This window comes from Phyllostomus discolor, chromosome 4 (assembly GCF_004126475.2).
Source record: "Phyllostomus discolor isolate MPI-MPIP mPhyDis1 chromosome 4, mPhyDis1.pri.v3, whole genome shotgun sequence".
NCBI classification, from domain to species: domain Eukaryota; kingdom Metazoa; phylum Chordata; class Mammalia; order Chiroptera; family Phyllostomidae; genus Phyllostomus; species Phyllostomus discolor.
In genome coordinates, this window is record NC_040906.2 from 38563924 (window position 1) to 38579853 (window position 15930).

The 15930-nt window shown below is 37.4% G+C and overlaps 1 protein-coding gene across 5 annotated transcripts in view; it reads right to left on the reverse strand.

Annotated features, from left to right (window-relative positions):
• The window catches only part of GULP1 (GULP PTB domain containing engulfment adaptor 1), a 218146-nt gene extending 202483 nt beyond the window's left edge, over positions 1-15663 (reverse strand). For 2 of the 5 annotated variants that reach the window (XM_036023197.1, XM_036023196.1), the window contains exon 1: positions 15171-15652. The gene's annotated coding sequence lies outside the window, so the exon portion shown is untranslated. Of the gene's footprint in view, positions 1-15170 lie in introns of all 5 variants that reach the window. The other 3 variants (XM_036023195.1, XM_036023193.1, XM_028510461.2) reach the window with 3 other exon arrangements.
• Between the last annotated feature and the right edge of the window lie 267 nt (positions 15664-15930).

Below are 15930 nucleotides of genomic sequence, written 5' to 3' on the forward strand. Positions count from 1 at the left end.
ACCGAACAGTGCCTTCCCCTATTAAACAACTAAGAATTACTGGTCTGACAAGTCAATATTGCCAAAGTTGAGAAATCCTATGCTAAATTCATCATTATCAAACATGCTCTAAAATGTTAAGGTCAAAAACAGGAGAAGATAGGAAAAGCACAGAAGGTCAAATGAAAGGAAGGAAGAGATAAAAAGAAATCAAAGTAAATTAAAGAAAAATCTAAAATATTGTAACACATTTACTGTATGGTTAACATAAGAAATGCAATACAGGGCCAAACTGGTAATGATTACAAACATACAGAAAGAATGTGGGCAAACTTGACAACCTGTATAAAAGAAAAATGATAGCTATTTTTTCAAGCTACATTTCTAGCTTGTTGATGAATGCACTGACTTTTACATAATTATTTTGCTCTCTCGTGAACACGTTTCCCATTTTCTCATTGATGCTGTGCCAAAAAAAAATAAAAAGCTGTAATAACTGAGAGAGACGCACATTGGGCAGCAGTGTTAACTGCTTGCGTAAATTGTTCAAATAATAGTGACCTTGAGTTATACAAATCAAACTTAGTTTAAAAATGTTTATGTCTTACAACTCAAGTTAAAAAATACATTATGATCTATTTTTCTTTTGTAACATCAAGGTGTATATGTTTGTCAATGGACCGAATTTGTGCTGGAATGATGAATATTAAACTATGAGCAGTTTTACCTCTGAGGGGTATGAGTATGAGGGCCATGAAGGCAAATATTCATATTTTGCTCTCTAGGCCTTGAGAGTATTTGAATCTTTTATAAAACAGGAATGCATTCATGTGTAATAACTTGTTTTTTAAAGAATGAGTTTTCCCAAAAGCAAAAGGCAAAAATTCTGCTACAGTGTATAAACATTTAATACAAATACCTTGCTTTATATGAGCTACAAATTGCTCAAAATTTGCAGTAACAGCTTTAATCACAATCCCAAAAAGGAATTTGCTAAAGAACTCCTACAGAGTTTATTTCATAGGCTTAAATTTTGTTTTAGAAAACAAATATCAGTCAAATTAAATGATGTACTGAGCTAAATTTCTACACATGGGGTTTATTGAAAGAACAATTGCATGTCATCAGCACACCACTGGGTACCACTGGGAATTTTGCTGACACTGGTACTTTGTTAACCATCTGAAAATCAACTGGCTGATACCATCTAACCAGTGATTTTCAACCGGCGTGTCCCAGTACACCCCTGTGCCGCAGGAATTTTAAAAACGTGCAATACCTATTAGTCAGGGGCACTGACCTATTTTCCTGAGATCATCAAATAAAAAAGTGACAACAGCCAATAAGACAATAAGCGTCCAGTATGAATGAATCAAAATCACACCTATTTTTTGTCAGATAAGCAAAAAATATATTTTGTGTGTGCGCCACAAAATTTTAGTAATTAGTATATGTGTGTAATAAGATGAAAAGGGTTGAAAATTGCTCATTAGATCATTTTGGACATTTTTAGGAACTTAGAAATTCTCCTAATAGTTATAAAAAAATTTATAGCACCTCTGAAATGGATTCCATAAATGTTTTACAGCTTTTATGAGGGTTACTCTGATTCATTAAAATAGCACACATAGCAACTGTCAATAAATACTTAAAAGAAATACTTTGAATTTTCTCAGTCTGCTATATTTAATTCTGAGCAGGAATAACTGCATTTTGCTCTTTTATGATTGATTTTTCTCATTATTAACTTATTTTATGGGACAAAAAAATGAATGAGAAGAAAATCAGTTATCTCATCTGACTAAAACTAGGCAAGTATCTTCCAGTTTTTCACTCACCAATTAGGGTAATTTAAAATAAATAGCCAGGTGAAATTTTGGCCGATGCTAAAGATTATCTTGCCAAGGTGTAAAAAAATGAACAATGAAAAATTAGAAATGAAAAGGCTGCCATCATAAAATCAATTTCTTTATGGAGCTATAATTTCATTCTCAGAAAATACATTTCTTGTTCCATCTAATATTATCTATGTTATATATAAACACTATATATAACACAAATCTAATATATTTAATAGCATATTTAAAATTATATTGTAAACATATCTTTATAAAATGTATACTGGGTAATCTAACATAAACTGGTATGTTATTATATATTATAAATAAAATCAGTGTCTTTAACTTTCAAGGAAAGTTATACATTAATATTGCATCAACTAATAAAAGATGTTTACTTCTATTTCTCATATTTCATTAGTAAGTGACATTTTTCAAAAAACAGTTTGACAAGTTGGAGAAGGAAACTTGAAAAAATGTAAAGGATATAAAATAAATCTATGTAATTATTCCAACAGGCAGACATATGCACACCAACTTATGATTAAATTACACTAAATATTTCTCTTTAGTTATCACCGTTTCTTAGAATTTCCTTCTCAAATCAACAACTGAAATACCAGTTGATTAGGTAGTATCAACTACATTTTGCTCCCAGTATATTTTGTAAGAATGCAATTTCTATTTCCATCTCAGAATATTCCAATTCAATATGAGGAGAAGGAACGTGATTTTGGGACTGAACTGCTCAGATAGGTATAATCACACCTATAATCTTAAATAGCCATAGAAGAAGTAGACCACGAAAAATCCTGTCGCCCCTTCACATGGAGTGAGATGATGTAGCAGAGATGGCTAAGGATGGAGCTGTCTCGCTCACGGTGCAGAGTGTGGATTGTTTCTGCTACTGTCTCCAAGATAGAAACTGACTTTCCAAGTATTAGCCCTCAGATAACAAACTGGGTAAGGGCCAATGTTACATAGGTGTGTCCTTGACCCTATTTACTCTCCCAGATTTGCATCTTTCTAACTGTTCTTCCCAAAGGCATTCTTTTAGTATATGTGTGCTGGATATGGCACACTTTCTCTTAAGATCTTGAATTCCTTTTCTCTCCATTCACTCATCAAATATTTGAATGCTTACTGGGCCAGGCTTCTGAAGTTTCTGGGTCCCTAGGGATAAGTAAATTTAGCACAGCAGTCCCTGCTCTTGTGGGACTGCCACTGCAGTGAGCAAAAACTACAAGCTTGACATTAGCATCACACTCAGATACACTATTCTTTGTTATCCTCATCCATCCCCCTCCATTCAGAGAGACTAAGTCACGGGACAAAGTTATCTAAGAATCAGACAAAAAAATGTAAGTCCACAACCTAAAATGCACTAAAAATACATCTACAGAAAGTGCTAAAAGAATCTCTTTCAGTACTACCTCCAATAATAGTGTCTTAAAGTTAATCTATAAAAGTTCTTTTATATGCATTTTTATTTTTATGTTCCTTTTTATGAAAATTTAAAAAAAAGAAATTAAAAGACTTAGGTATCTTCTAAAGTCCTGATTTTTAAAAACTCATCACATAATGAGAGTAATAAATCCAGGTGTTTTAATTATATTGAAGGAGCTGCCTAAAAAGACCTGAATAAAAATAAGGTTTGCAGTCTACTTCAATGTTCTATTTCTCTAAATTCTTTATTTTTCCAGCTGAATGATTGTACAAAATTCAAATTTGATTTAAGAAAATAAAAATGTTTAATAATATAAATATAGTCAACATAGAGAGCAGATTTATAATGTTTATCAAAAATCTTGAAATGTTTTTTCTAATTAATAGTAATACCATTTAATAGTAAATAGTGCTCAATAATCTAGGAAAATCCATTTTGTCAAAACTGGTTACATCTATTCATATTTACTTCCAGGTACCCCTACTGCAACGATTGGTCAAATTCAATTTGTGTGGAAATCAGCAAAGTCCGACTTGAAGTCACAAACAGGAACAGATCACTCTATGACACCATTTTGATTATATTATCTTTAAAATGGCCTTGTGGAAACATATTGCAGAAATATTCTTTGGGGAGTTAGGAAGGCCTATATACTTTATTTTTGACCAAAGACTAAGGTTCATTTTGCCAAACCTGTGAAATACTTATTTTGTTTCTGGAGTGGAATGGTGTGAACATAGAAAGCCACAACCGCAAAATGAACAAGAAGCCCTGGCCAGCTAAACTGGCCAACTCTAAAAATACGCACCTCATATTAAGGTGCAATTTGGTCTTTACCTTTCACAACACAAAATAGTTCTTTTAAACTATTGACAATTCAGTCCTTTCTTTTCTGTCCCCTGTAAAGTGATTCTAGCTTAGATCTCTATTTATCTACCTTCCAGGCCAGTGAGACCTTCCTATAGAATAGAGACTTCCCATTCACATTTGTGTTCTCGGTCTCTTTGATGGCTTTTCATTTTCTGATTCCCCTTAACTATCAGGGATCTGAAGGGTCAGACCTCAAGGCACAAACAACCAATCATACGGATACCTTTCAAATCTATGCGTTCCTCACAGGATTTCTCCCTATTTCCAAGTGGCATATCCAACTTACTCTAGGAGCATCTCCCCTATAATTGTCCCAAAACACCTCAAACTCAAAAATCCAAAGTGGGATTCTTAGCCTTTTCTTCCAATCATGCTCTTCATCCTATATTTCCTTATCTTGGTCAATATTACCACTATCTAAAGAATCAATCCCAGTCTGTACATGATCCTCTTTATTCCTTCTTTCTGAAATGCTCACATCCAATCAGCCAACAATTCGGTACGTTCAAAATCACTCCAATTCATTCTTCTCCAGCCTTGCTGTACCTCCCACATTCAGGCTCTCATTGTTGCTCATCTAAACTATTTGAACATGTCCTGACTTAGTTCTGTACCATGATTCTCATACCTCTTCATTCCATCTTGCCCAAAATCATGAGGTTTCATAAATGCAAAGCTTATCATATTCCTTCTCTCCTTCCTCTTGCTCCTATTCTGTTTGGAAATTCGAAGGACTCACCAAATCTCATGGCCAAAGTACTCTAACAAAGGTGTATATATATACACTTAGGGAAATATAACATCAACCAAGGAGTAAATGAAATCACAGGATTAATATTCCATAATCCTGGAGGATCGATATTGCCTCATTGTAATTAAAATACATTAATTTTACTTTAAAACCAAATTATGGAATAGAAGCTCAGATTCAAATAAATTTGAACTTCAAAGAAACTACACTTGCAAAAGGCAGATGAAGCTTGTGAGTGCATGCTTCTCTGACATTAGGATCCTTGAGAGGAATCCAGCACGGTAGCTGAAACATGAGACTACAGTCTGAGAGGTATTTTGAGTGAATGAAGGTCTGCATGATTAAATGTAGGAATCCCAGTAGCTTTAATCCACTTACCACAAAAATTATTGGCTTTCCCTTATTTTACAAATGTTATTCCAAGAGAGTGATTGCTTCATTTAAGTTTCAATTATTATCATGGATGAATCTTAAAAATCTTTTCCAATGTCTCAGGCTACAGACAAGCTAGTATACTCTTCTATAGTAGACATAACCTATAGCTTTTCAGATTTTCTCCAGCTATGTAACAGAACAGGACTATTCCGGCTTGATCCCTTATCAGAGATTCTTTCTTACAGTGGGTTGGAATCTGAAGATAAGATGACTTCATTTCTTCCTAACATAAAGACCATTCCTGTTGTTACATCTCCAAAACTACAGGATTGGCAAAGAAAAATGCCCTTGGATTGAAACTGTGGAATGGAACAATTTCAAAAATTATAATGGAACAACAGGAACTTTACTATTGATTCTCAAAAGCCTCAGGGCAATCTGATAAGAGCAAGAACTGATGCTGCCTGCTCAACAAGCTCAACAGGAGACACAGTGTGGACGCTAAAACAATTGTGGGGCCAAAGGACACACAAGAGTGAGTGACGTGAAAATCTACTAGGATGAAGATTCTTGCTTTTATACATGCATACAAGGTACATGTCATTATCTTCATTTTACATTCAAGAAAAAGTTCTAGAGTTGCTAAGTAATCTACCCAGTACAGATCTGGAGTCATTCATAACATCCCTTTTCTTCAGAGATAAGGATGCTCTTTTCCTTGTGGGATAGGGAAGGCGCCTTTCACATGAGAATTGTATGACCTGCTTTAGGGAAAGCTTAGATTCTTTCCTATGCCATCTCCCAAATTCCTCCAGGTTGAAATATTTAATAAGTTTAATAAGTGCCCTTAATATTTTGAGGCCACAAATCCTAAACACCATCATATTCTTGTTACATTTCTCTCTTGTTCAAAATACCATTTTTCATGTGGACTCACAGGTTTAAGAAATTAAGTTAAGGAGTGGGAGTGTATGGGTGCCAAGAAGATCCTAATAGAGAGAAACAATTTGAGGTGGGGATGATTTTCACTTTATCTGGTTATTTTAGCACACAGTGAAAGTTGGAATTTAGATCATCTGGATACTTATCTTCTTCCTCATTTTATATCTGCTGTGTGCCAAGTTATATTTTCTATTAAAATTTCCAAAATAGATAAAGCAAGAGTCTCTTTATAATCGGTTCCATACCGAAAGGCATTTATTCACATTCAATCACCCCCGAGAACGTGGCTTCCTTTAAACAAGGAAAAGGTCACCAGAGGGCACTTCTATTGTGTGGAGGGAAAGGGATGCCCCAGGACAATCCCTTAACTACAGCTTCTAAAAGAACAATAATCCTCTGAAAATTGCACCACTTTGTACTCTCCCTGTCTCTCGCCTAGCTTTAAATGAAGGTCATGATCTCATAGAAGAAGCATCCCAAGCATGTTTACTGCATTTTTACACAATCCCAGTAATGTGGAAGGTCTTGTTACTCTGGATATCTCCATTAGTAACTACTTTTCTGAGGTCTTTCACTTTCCTTTGGTATTCAAGTTACTGGCTGCCTCTGTCGCTACCCAACCCAACAGCCATGCTTTCACATCCACATTAGTACCAGTCCTAACACAGTAGCTTATGCTCTTTCTTGATCAATGACCCAGTTACCACTCTGCCTCACTGCTGGCTTTAAACACCTGCAACATTCTACCTCCAGTTTCACCAGCTGCTCTTCACATGCACAGCCTATGCAATCTTTAGTTTGTTATTTCTCACAGCCCCTCATTCCCAGCACACTTGCTCATTGTGACACTGGACTATTCACTAAGTCTGTTAGGTTATTGTTTGTCCCTACCTCCTGCTTAATCAACTGTGTAACTAGTGTCACCCCTACAAGGATACTACTAATACTCTAAAATATTTCACGCTTACTTTTGTCAAGCCTCAGCTTCCAGTAATTCCTACCCCCTTTAGAGCAAGAGGACAAAGACTCAGTTCTACCTCCACACTTTGATACAGCACATTACAAAAAACAATACACATAATGGTAAACCATCAAAAACTGGAACTTAAGAACATCTTGGCAGAAAATAATTAATTGCTAATAGTTCCAGGGAACTTGAGTTTTATAAAACTAGTTCTTACTTAAAAGTTTATTATATATCCACAGTTTTTATACTGCTGTGAATGGACCTACACTTCATAGTTTAACTGAACCTTTATCAGCTTTATCTGTTATATTTACATAGTGATAAGTTAGTTTTAAGTTAGTTTTATCAGACTCCAAAGCTTTAAATTATTCAGACCGTTGAGATTCCTTTAATGTTTCTTAATGTCTGTTTAATGTTCCAATACACTAAAGATACCACAAAACCAAATAATTGATAAGATTTTTCAAACTATTTTATTTTTATTGAATAGTGTATTTCTAAGATATACATAGCATTTATTCACCGTTGAATTTAGTTAAGATGATTAACTATATATTGTATTAAGAACAATAAAGCTTGGTGATTTGAGTAATAAAATATTTCTTTAGCACTAATCATATCCAAAGTACAAAACCCAAGTAGTCTATAAAGCTTTTTAATAATCTAAATCATTTTTTTTTAATTTTTATGTTAAATTAAGATACCACAATCACTGTTCTAATTAAAGTACTAAAAATTCTAGTTCAAATTGGCCTGGAAAATAAAGAAATTCATTATCTCACATAACAGTAAATTCAGAAATATGATAGGTTGATTCAGGAACCCAACAAGGTCACCAAGCACCTGGATTTTCTACATTTTTGTGCCATCATTAATACGTTTGTTTTGCCCTCAATGATCTCTCTCCTTAACAATTCTCTAAAACTGTATTTTGCTACATTACATCACATAAGCAGCATCATCTTACTAACTATACTCAATTGAAATTAATTCGGTTATACAATTGTCTTTTTAAATAAGCCAAACTTTCTCTGGATGTACATGTAGAGTCAGCAGTGATCGGCATTTATGCTGGAAATTTTTATGATTTAGTAATAGTGCAAATCCTCAAGGAGGCAGTAGTAAAGTTCCACTATCAGTTAAAATTCTGTATGCACAATGGAGTTCCACAACAGCAGACAAAAATTAAACAGATTACAGAAAATAGCATGCATATGACCTTTAAAGACATTTGCAAAGTACTTTGTCTTGTTAAACTCTTACCAGTACTTACCAATGTATGTTTTAACTTACCCAAGTGGAAATCTACATAAATGAGCCTACTTGCTGTTAAAATTTTACTTTAAATTTTGACCTTATTGGTGTAAATAGCTATGAGAGAAACCAAGAGGCTAAAATCATGTTTTTTCTCATAGAGCAACTTTTAATTACTGCAAATTTGGAGATTTGCTACCACACAGTACAGATGGTTCTATTCGCTTTTTTAACGAAAATATGCTATCTAAAATCATATTACCTCATTTAAATACAAACTGAGAATGACACCTTAGTTATAATTTGACTCAATATTATATAACTTTGAAGATGTTTTACTGCCAAATCTTTAATGATTCAGTTTATAGGTTATTTATGCTGTATATTTTCTTCTAGCAAATGACTATGTTTCAGTTATTTAAATGACTATCATCATTTCTTCAAGAGAATGGACTAAGGACTGAGCCCCAGTCATTCAACCTGTTCTTTTTTGGTAGCTCTGGCAAAGTTTAAATTCTCTGAAAGTTTTGAAGGACTTGTGGTTGGAGTTTCAGGAAAAATATCAACAATAACATCTTATAACTGCAAGAAAAAAGCTATGCAATACCAGAAAAACACTACATTTCCACACAATTATTACTTTATAGTATCTTATAAACTTAGCAGTAGTATTTACATTTGCCTGTGTTCTACTTAAGAAAAACAGCAAAGGCCTCTATAGGAATTCAGAGCTAGTCACCTCGAGGTATGCTTCTGTGTTATGCAGATTGTTTTGAGCTAAGGGGAATTTCAGCCTCAAGCTCCAGAGAAACTTCTACCCTTCTCTTGTAACTACCCAGAAGAGCTCGAATCAGGAGCCTTGGCTATAAGAGATGGTATCATCAGAGATAACTCTTGACCTATCTGTAGGGCAGGAAAAACTTCTGTTTACTAAACATCTGCCTTTCTTATCATCCTGTAAGGATCCTTTGAATTTCTGAAACCATCTTACCTCATCCCTTAGCTCAGAATGTCTTACACACTCATGCTCCCTTTCTGTTTCTGAGCTTCTGAGCCTCTGAGGTCACTGAGTCTTAAGTATTTAGAATTCCCATACATAAGAATGCATTAAATTTGGTTATTTGCTCTTGCCAATTTATCTCATGTCTATTTGATTATTAGGCCAGCCAGAAGAACCTTCAGAGTAGAGGAAAATTTGTTCCACACCTCCATGATTATATCATCAGAGCCACTAACAGAGAATGTGGGTAACAGATCTTTCCCACTACTTTTCTCAACCTGTGCAAGTATAAATAGCCTAAAAACTCCTCTATCATTTGGAAAAAAATGCTAAGGATCTTTAACAACAGTAATCTGCAAAATCCTTTAAATTAATAGTTAAAAATGGGTTCAGAAATATCAATTAATTGAAGTTATTTTTCCCTATGAAAAATAAACCTATCATGAAAATAGAAACATTAAAGGGGGAAGTCATCTAAGGCATCTAAGTTTCTAAGTTGTATCCTGAAGTTATGTCATGAAGACAATGTGTGGGTATATCTATATCATGTGAATATCAAAACAAAATATGAAGGAAAAGCAGTTACTGCTATCTAGATATGTCGTATTACATGAACCTTAGAAAGTATGCAGTGTTATTCAAAACTCTTTTAAAAAGGCATAGTCTTTGCAATGTAGCACAACATATGGTAGCAATCACAGTTATTGCATTAAGTTAGCTCAGTTATTCATATTATGTGAGCAAATTGGAGCAGCTTTTCCAAAACCATCCTTAAGTACACAATATTGAGGATGAGACTAATTCCAAATTTACCATAACTATACTATTTCAATGAAAACAGAAAATTAGCACTTTTCCTCCTGCACAATGTTTGAGTCAATTGGCTGTCTTCCAGTAAAAAATAATCATGCATTGTTATCATCATTAGGGTGGCTAAACACGTTTTCTTAGCATAAAATAAACATAAAATTAGCAAATTACAGAGCCTTAAAAAGTATAAACACTGCTTTCTAAGCCTAACTCTGGAACAATGACTTTTAGCCATAATCTATCAAAATAGAGGTCTAACTTCAATTTTGTACCTTCACTGTTTGAAAGCAACATTTTCTCTCTTCCAATTTGAAAATATTCAGTCTTCTATAGGAACAAGTTTAAGTTTCCTGATCTCTAAATACATAAGGCAAACACTATTAGGTCCACCAGCCTCTAACACATTTAGGAACCAGGACTCATGGCAGCCATGCAGTTGGGTCCTGTTACTACTTTTGAATTTATTATTATATTCAAGTAAAATAATTTTTTTTCTTTAGAGGTTTTAGAAAACAAATTGCAGTTTTCCAGAGTAAGTCAGAAAAACTTCTAAGGGAAATTTAAATACAAGTTATCTATTACTCAGCAATGGAGATTAAAATTTAAAAATTTTTTAATTTAAAATTAAAAGAAAAATTGGATAGCTTCATTGAGATTATCCTAATACATGCTAGAACATTCACTTCTTTTTTTTTCAATTTAATTTTATTTTTTTTAGATTTTATTCATTCGTTTTTAAAGAGAAGGGAGGAAGAAAGAGAGGAAGAGAAACATCAGTGTGTGGTTGTCTCTGGAGTGCCCCTTACTGGGGACCTGGCCTGCAACCCAAGCATGTGCTCTGATGAGGAATCCAACCAGCAACCCTTTGGTTCCCAGTCCAATGCTCAATCCACTGAGCCACACCAGCCAGGGCAACTTCTTTTTTGATTATTCAAATAAAGTACCAATTTTGTTAATATGACCATAAATCCAACTACTATTTCCCATATACTCTTACTTTTTATCAATTTACTATAAATGATAAAGTCTAAAAAGTTATGATTAAGTATTTTACCAAAATATTTAACTCTTTAAACAGTGTCCCCGTACAGTGTGGTCCCCCCTTCTCTGCAGTTTCCCTTTCCTCAACTTCGGTTATCCTCACTCAACCACAGTCAGAAAAGATTAAATGTAAAATTCCAGATATTTTGAGAGAGACCATATTCACATAACTTTTATTGTAGTATATTGTAATTGCTCTACCTTATTATTAGTTATTGTTAATCTCTTACTATGCCTAATTTATATAGTAACTTTATCATACGTATGTGTGTATAGGAAAAAACTAGTATATATAGGGTTTGGTAGTATCCGTGTTTTGGGCATATAATGGGGGTTTTGGAACATATTCTCCCATAGACAAGGAGAGACTACTATGCTTGTTCTGGTTTTGTTTTTCCTCTAATATGCTAACTTATACACCTGAGAAGGAGTTAAATTAAACATCCACGAGTATAGCAGAGTACATTAAGCTATAAATATAGGCATTTTATTTTATTGACATGTCAAACTGAAAATTAAGTATTTCCCTATTTTCTTGCATGGACTGGCAATTAACAAGTTCTTGTGCTATAGGTAGCAATATAGACAATAAATTATATGTTGATAAAAGGTTTAAGAAGTAAAATTAACAGGCACAAAACCACAGTGCTCACAAGTACAGTGCTGGGATTCAAATTCAAGGCTGATGGCTTCTGCAACATAAAAAGTACGCTATTAACAATGGTTGAATCGATGAATAAATGGCCCCTAAACCTACCCTCTAAACTTTTAAGGAAGTTATTGTGGCCATTGGGGAAAAAAAAGTTTGTACATCATAAATGTATTTTTGTCTCTCAAGTGTTATTTCCAAGAAGGGAGCCCAATTCTCCAAATATATCTGGTAACTTCTCAAAAAGACAAACTGGAGCTGAACTCAAAAAACAACTGGTCCTGAGTATAAATATATACTAGAATGAAAATAAATAAATTTGCTGATTGTTGGTCTCTGAGAGAATGACTCAGCTTTACCCATAACACAATATCACCCTTGCCTTCAAAAATAAAATTTATGGCTAAATTTAAGTTTAATTGAGGCTTTGGCTATGATTAAAAGGCAAGAGCAATAGTTTTTATAAATTAAACAAGATATTCTCACATTATATGTGTTCTGGATATAAATATTACCATTTTAGCCCTATGATCTCAAGTGAATCAAGTGAGTCAGATGACCCTATGACCCTATGACCTTTGTGTCTAAAAACCTATTGATACAATTTCTTCTCCTTAATACTCACACTTAGCTTGTAATTGTGTAAAGGAAAGTTTCTTTACAAGTGGAAAAACTGAAATCATAGTCAAGGAAACACTTTGCCAAGGGTGATTCATCAAGTCAATCTCAGAGAGCAGCCTGATATTCACAATCTCAAACTCATCAATCCAGTAGAAATACAAGCCCCATTAGTGTTTTTTAACCATTAACCTCCCCTAAACATACAATAGTGGACTTATGTCCCAGGAACAAAATAGACAAAACAATTTTAATACAGAAAAAAAGGCTCTGAATTGTAGAGAAGGCTCCGAGTGCCTGGCTGCTCAGAAACTCAAAAGCAGCAGAGTCCTTATTATCAGGCAATTGTGTGAAATGCTAAGATCACACACATTCTACTCTTTCAGGTGAAAGAGTAAGAACTATTTAAAAGGATCACTTTTGACAAACACAAGAAAGGCATGCTGGACACGTTTTTCACTTTAATTCCATGACCCAAATCTGTGCCATTTAAGAATACCTAATTGAATTACTCAATTTAGGTGGAAAATCATCTGCTCAAAGCCCAAGTCTTCCATTCTTACTGGCTATGAAAACAAAGAAGGTCAAGGTCAAGGGACTGAAGTTTCAGCAAGCCTAGTCCAAGCTAAGGAGACAAATAGCAACAAAGTGTGAGCATCTGCAAAGTAGATCAGCACAAGCAGCATCAGGCCCTCAGCTATTCCACTGCAAAACTGGTAAGGAATGATCATACTTTAGTAGAGCACCTCTTTCACTCTACTGTGTCATATCCAACTGCACTTTATGTTTAGTTTACCTTTTTGCCACTAAGTCTGATCTTAGTCACCAAAACCATTCTCATATCAAAAGACACCCCTTGTTTAAAACCAAGTACAACCAAGAGCTCCTTTCCAATTGTCCCCTGCAACTTCCCCTGTCTCTTTCATGCCTGGCTACTGAGCTCAGTCTAGTTTGGCTGCCGGCCAGGTTCCTCTCTTCTTTCCTTGTCAGTAGTAAAAACTTGGAAAACACTCCTGGACAGCTCAAGGAGACCTTTTAATTATGCAATGGGGCAGTACCTTAGCTTTGTGGGCTGTTTCCAGCAAGGCTTATAGTCGCCAGGGACTGCACTCTCCCAATTGTTAGGTTTTCTAGCAAGGCTACTTGTTTTCCTGGGGGATGGAGAGGAAGACTGGCAGAGAAACGGGGCGATTTGCAACCCTGAAAAATTTCCAACTCCTCTCAGAGTTTCCGACCTCCCAATACTCACTGATTACCATTCCTTTAGCACCTAATCACCCATTTGGCATCACAGACACAAAATCATCAGTTTAGCCGGTTTGCCTACTAATCCTAGAAATTAACAAGTAGTGTCATAACCAGAACACTTTCCAAGAAACGTTTATTCTCGTGTTAATGCAAGATTTTTTTAAAAAGCAGGTACCCAAATAAATTTCTTAAATCCTTCCTAACTGACTGCATTATACTTTGTCAAGCTTGCAGAGAGAAACACTTCATGTAAATGTCTGGTTCAAGTGAAAGTAAGGCGAGCTCAGTTATGAAAAACTGCAGGACCCAGGAAGGGGTACCTTGACCGCCAGCCTGCATATACTCGGGGTTTGTCCAAAGTACTAGGTGGACTCGCCAAGCCCAACACCAGCTACATCTTTCCTTACTCTACGCTGGTACGCTAGTTACAGCGGCAGCGTCCAGCTTCCTGTTCCAAGTCCCATTCAACATCGTAAACACATTCCAAGAAAACCAGCCAGCCTGGAGTTCCCTCCTGCACTCAGGGAAGTCAGCGCGGACGCCACAGGAGCCACGGGGAAGGATCTATCGCGCTGGTTTCTGATCTGTGTAGTGAGTCAGCCCCTGGGGAGAGGACCTGGACAAACTAACTGGGCTTCGGGACCGACAACCCAGGGTCTCATCACCCTGCAGCGCGGCGCGCCCCTCTAACGTAACGCTAGCCAAAAGCAGCTACTTGACCCACCCATCCAAAGGGTACAATGCGGGCGCCGCCCCTGAGTTTGGGCCCACCCATCCCGGGCTTTAAAGAATCCTCGGGCGCGCCTCGGAGCTCCGTGCCTCCCAGCCCCCAAGCCCACGCTCCTGGGACCAACAAAAGGGAGCTTACAGTGGAAGAAGTTTAGCTCCTGGGTCGCTTCGCTGTGACCAGGCGATGACTCGCCTGCTCTGTCCCGTCCGGTCCACGCACACTCAGCGATACTGATCCACGGGCGCCTGCCGCCCCACTCCAGCTCTTGCCCGCCGGCCCTGCCAGCTCAACCAAAGTTATCACAAAGGGCTAGAGCAGGCTCCAGGAGTCGGGAGACTGCTGTGTCCCTCTGATCTGGTGAGGCTCTGCCGTCCTCCCTGAAGCACTGCCATAGCAGTCGTCAACAGGTCTTAACCTCCTTTCCCGCTGAACGACACCCAAAGCCTTACACTGTCCTTATTTTTGTAACCTGCCCCGAGGCGGCAGCGGCGGCGCGCAGCTCCGCGCCTTCCCTCCCCCGCACCCGCAGCGGCAGCAGACCACCACTCGCCACCTCTCGGGATGTCAGTTTCAAAGAGATTGCACTCTGCCTGGCTGGAGGCTGAGCTGGCAGCCAGAGAAGACCCAAGATAAATCCCGGTCTCTCCGTACCTTAGTAACTGATGCGATCGGGTCAGCTGGGGCAGGGGCGTGGATAGCTGCTGCCTCCTCCGAGCCGGGCGATCTCCGCTCCAGCACAGGGCTCTGACGTTTCCGTGGCCGAGAGGGAAAGTTTCCTTACGCAAATGCAGTGCTGGACTTAGGACCCTCCTGCTCGGGTCCCCTCCCTCTTTGCGTTCTCTACCCTCTCCGTCCTCTTCTTAATCTCCTGAAGCCAAAACTGGAGCTGCCTGCGGCTGGGGCTGGAGGCTCGGGACTCCGGGTCGCTCCGGGCTGGGAAGCGGGGCTCCCCCTCTCGGACAGAAGGGAACTGTCCCCGACTCCGGCTGGGGCACTTCTGGCGGTCTCCTAGGACACTTCCACGCCGGACGCCAACGTTCAAGCTCGCAGACTTTCCTCAATCTCTGATGGTCGCTTCCTATGGGCCCTCAGGGCTATCTGGCGTTTGCACGCAGGACCGAAGGGGCGGGGAGTGGAATGTGAGAGAAACCCGACAGCAGAAGGCGAGGCCTTACCTTATTCCGTTTTTGCTGGGACAGAAGCAGAAACACTATTCTCCTCCCCACCCCCACCCCTACTCCCAATTCCCCGCCGAGTTTCCTTTTGAACCTCCTCTCCGAAGCTCTGGATCAAGACTGTTCGCCCTTCCTTACCTCTTTGTCTTTCCAAACACAATTTAAAAACACCTCTGCTGCTTAATACGAAAGTGTCAAAAGAAGTACAGGGATACAATTAAAACATGCCCTTTTTA